The sequence below is a fragment of the Filicampus tigris genome, chromosome 19 (genome assembly GCF_054856515.1).
Source record: "Filicampus tigris isolate MCC_2025a chromosome 19, RoL_Ftig_1.0, whole genome shotgun sequence".
NCBI lineage: Eukaryota > Metazoa > Chordata > Actinopteri > Syngnathiformes > Syngnathidae > Filicampus > Filicampus tigris.
The window spans coordinates 8,439,918-8,444,691 of NC_141235.1; positions in this window are offsets into that span (position 1 = coordinate 8,439,918).

The following is a 4,774-nucleotide window of genomic DNA, read 5'->3' on the forward strand; positions in this document are numbered from 1 at the left end:
GTAATCCCTTCCAAAATGTGCACTGAAAATCAATCAAGACAAGAGTGGACATGGTACGCACGAGCGTGGAGGTGGGCCACCCCCTTTTCTCAGGGAGGTTCAAACAAGCATCCTGGGGAATTTTCCCGCCAAAATTGTTAATGAAAGGCAAAGGGAGTGAATGATGAAAGGCCAAACTCCTCACAGCTGCCAACTCCTCGCCTTGTCCCCGAGGCTGACATGAGCAAGCAGGGGGATACGAGCACAATTATTATTATTATTTTTTTTTTTTTTAATTGTCATTCTGTAAAATGAAATTTTAGATTTCAAAAGTCAGAACTCGGTATCACTGAGTACTTGTACTGGTCTGGAAAAACGTGCTATCTCCCATCCCTAATATATATACACATATCCAAAAGGAGACCGAGATTCATTTCAAAACTTTTTCCACCATTAAACTCTTAAAATCTTTCAGGAAGAGAAGTACAAATAAAAATCTCAGATTCACCCCAAACAAAGTTCAGCTATTCTAGTAGTTTTTTCCTGACACTTTTGAAGTCTGAAAGCACAAGACATGGTCCAAAGAGAACTTCTGAAAGGAATTATGAACAGTTCGAAAAAGCACTCAGTGATAGCACAAAACTTTCGGGCTTCTGCTAGAAATAAAACGAGTATCAGGAAAAGCCCTATAGAACAGCCGAGCTGTATATGGTGTTAATAAGACATATTTTAAATGGTGGCAGGTGTGTGTTAACTCCCATTTAACGTGAGTTTGAATGTGATTAATCCTTAACACAGCCATATTCCACTTATAAGACGGTGTGTGCACTTATTTTTATTTCCCCTCTCGAAATGCTATTTTTAATCGATCTTAGTCTGATTTTTTTTTTTAATATCACAAAAAATGTGGCATTTGATCAGGTGTGTAGACTTTTTACATCCACTGTGGTTAAATGAACCTTTTCCATTCACAAGGGAAACTTACTGTTAGTAGTCTCCACAATACAACCATTATTTACTTGTGTTATTTTGTCCTCAAATGGCACTTGTTTTCTTACGTCATTTGTCTTCAGTATGATAATAAAGACCGCATACAGTCCACAGCACCTGTTTCCATTCATCCTCACCTGACCAATTAGACGCAAGAGTTTGGATTAAAATCTGAGAAAGTTCCTTGACAGGTCACTTGAGTGCTTTTCCATTACTTTGCACTGATTGTCCTGTCCAGACTTAAGTTACCACCTCAGAAACACTCCAATTGTTTGAGCTGCTGGTGAGTAAAGAGGTAGGAAGGAACGAAACTGCCACTCATGCTTGTTTTGTTATGTTACTAGTATCTCCTTGCACTCCCCCACCCTCTGTGTTTTGCAGCTTCCAGGCAAAATGTGTCAACTGATACTGACTGGCACAGTGTCGCAAAAGTACGGGAAATATGGATCAAAGCTACACACAATTGTGTTCCTCTCATTTATGGTCAAGAAAGTGGCATATGAGAAAACTAAAGTTGCATAAATCAGATGACAGTAAGGAGGAGCCTCACAAGTGGAAGATGTGGAAAAAGTACTTACACCCTACACTTGGGTAAAACAAACAAACAAAAACAAAAGAGTCTGGTAAAATAGAAAAGTAGGACTGCTGATTCAATTCAGTTAAAAGTTAAAAAAAAAAAAAAAAAAAGTAAAAACTGACTGTGAAATGGATTTCAGTACAAAAGTAAAAATAACACTTACTGTCAGTTATCTCACGTACCTGCTTTGATAACTTGGCAGAATGAAAAACAAAAACCTCAATAAATTGAAGTAAAGCAATAAATATATTTTTAAAAAGAGGTAATTTATATCTGAAATAAACTGGAGGAAGAATAAATTTGCACACTTTTGTTCTTGTTTTTTTGGGAGGCTAGAAGAGAAGACCCTATTCGTGGATTTCTTTTCATTATTTTAAAAAATATTTTTCAATTTATTTTTACTGTTCAGGTTTTGGAGAGCCAGTCTTCGTTTTTTGTGGAAAATGTTTTGGGGTTTAAAAACAAACAATTTTTCAAAAGGCGAACAGCATTTTCATTTGTTTTTAATACGGAAAGATGATTTATGATGTTTTGAGTTTCAAGCATAGTCACGGGACAAATTAAACTTGCATGTCGAGGCACCGCTGCACAATACATTTTCATTACATTTGGGGGAAAAAAATGAACTTAATCCATTTTGGAAATAGGATGTAACATAAACCGATAATGTGAAGGCTGTGAGTCTCCACGTTCTCCATATTTAAAAAAAAAATAATAATAATGATAACTGTAATACATTTGCGAAAACATGCACGGATGATATGTCCCAAACTATCCAGCCAATCTTCCAGGCTTGCCTTTCGCTCAGCCTGGGCGAGCATATGCGCTGGAATTCTCTCCCAATTAAGACAGGGATTAGCCAGGTCCAGTGTGGGAACAGGCGTGAGTGTGGGAAAGCGGAGGGGTCTCTCTCCTCCTTCCTTCCCTCAGCCTCATTCTCACTCGCTCCGGTCCATCCCTCCCCTGTCTGTCATCCTCACCCTTACTGTACCTCGGCCTTACTTTTCTCACCCTCAATTCTCCCCTTTTTTCAACCACTTTTCATGTGAGTCAAGCATTCGTTTTCCTTCCAAACCTCCCCTCTCGTCCCCTCTTTTTTTTTTTTTTTCATTTTACTTGTCATTATTTCTTTTTTTTTCTTTCTTCATGCAGCCACCCAGAATCTCTATAGCTTTCACTCCCGATTCTTCAAGGTTTGCTGAAGTGCATGCGACCTCTTACCCCCTTCAAACAGCCCTCCACCCGCCGCCCCCTCCCTTTTAGTGCCTCTCCAGTCCGGGTGCTGAAAGCTTGTCTGGAGAGGAGCTCGGGACTCTTTGTATGAATAGTCTGACGCAAAAGTGGGGGCCAAAAAGACAACTTGTCCGAAAAGAAGAGACAGGTGTCGGCCAAAATTGCAGTTGAGGGTAACATGGAGGAGCTTCGCATTTAGTTGGTACGCCGGTAACCTTGACCTTGAGTTTAATTCCTCTTGTGACCAAAATCAGACCTCAGTTTTCACAAATGCATTTTTCCCATCCAAATGAATTGAAATGTCAAGTAATTTTTTTTTTTTTTTTTTTTTTTTAACAACATACAAAGTCAGAATTTAGAGTTGTAGTACCACACTGTGCCACAATATGCAAGGGCATTAGAGGGGGCCAACTAGAAGAGATGGCGTGTATTAAGAGCAAGAAGAGACACAAAGTCCCCGACGAAACTGCAATAATAGGATCGTAATATAACATATGCCTCTGAGTATTGTTGTATGCTCTGTTTAAATGCATTTCTGCTCCGTGTGTGTTAAAATAGCAGTTGTTTGAAGGTTTAAAACTACTGTAACATTTATGCTTATTTCCAGTAGCCTGTTTACAGCGTTTTGCATTATAATGTTAGCATTAAGCAGCAACCTTTCAGTAGAAAAAAATGTATGGTTTGGTAGAGCATTTTGTAGTTAAATCAGACTATTTATCTATCTATCTATCTACTTAGCTAGCAAGCTAGCCATCCACAGTATCACCTACTGCAGCTATCTAAGAAACCAACCACTAATTCCACATGCTTTTACACTACTTGCTGTTCACTTGCCATTGTTCCCAACTTGGTTCCCCTGATATTCCCAATCCCAAATTCCCACTGGCTCAACATTCTTCCTCATCATTGTCACCTTCCCTTGCCCATTCCCACTCTCCCCGGCCGTTCCTTGCGTTCCAATAAATCTCTTCCCGGCGCACTGGGGCACACAAGGCTTGTCCGTTCCAATTACAGCCGGCCCGTCCGGCCCCCGGGCTCACACACTGCGGGCCCGCGAGCCCCGTTCTCATTAAGCCTGTATCAATTAGGCATTAACCTCGTAAAACAAAGGGCCTCTTAACGAGTGGCCCATGTGAGGTACTTCCTCTGCATGGCTTCCCATCCTGGGCAGGACACAGTATAAGCTTTTTTTTCCCACTGTGCTGGCCACAAAACAAATCTGTGCGCAGTGTCAACAACTAAACAGAGCAGATGGGGGGGAATAGAGAGTTAGCACGAGATGCTAAAGAGTGGCGAAATGTTGAGTAGGCTTGGCTTATAAAGCATTTAAGCGGTATGGATTTAGGGCCTGTGTATTCCTTTAAACGTGAACTTAAAGTTCTGACTATATTACAAGACACATTTCTACATCTTTTTAATCACATGTACGGAAGTTTCTTTCACACAGATTACGACACAGCGTCTTTGCTGGCACATCAGCAAAGAAGCAACCTGCTTTTTGATTTTCCCACAAGCTCTTTGGCACACTGACTATGTTGGCACAGGCCCAAGATGCACCCCCACATCACCAGCCCAACCACACACACCCTTTCCCAGGGCCCTGGGAGCGTAATACATTACCAACAAAATCCCACTTCCCATTCCTCTCAAACTTTTCACACCCCCCTCCTCTGATGGGGGCAGCCGTGCCCCCTCAAAAGGGGATTGGGGTGACATGTCTGTATGACTCCCTGACAATGTTCCCATAATTCCCCAGACTGGTTCAATTTAGATATTTATCTATATGACTGAAGCCACATTTTCCTTTTAGATGTTATGGCAGCGACGAATTATGTCAATAAACTGAGAACAGGGTAAACTTTTTTTTTTTTTTCATATACAGAATAGGAGTGAGTTATGTAATCTACGTGAATAGAGACTCTTGCACTTTGTGAGTATATAAAGTGGATTCAGGTATATTATACAAGTTTGTCATTTGTAATTTATTTATTTAAA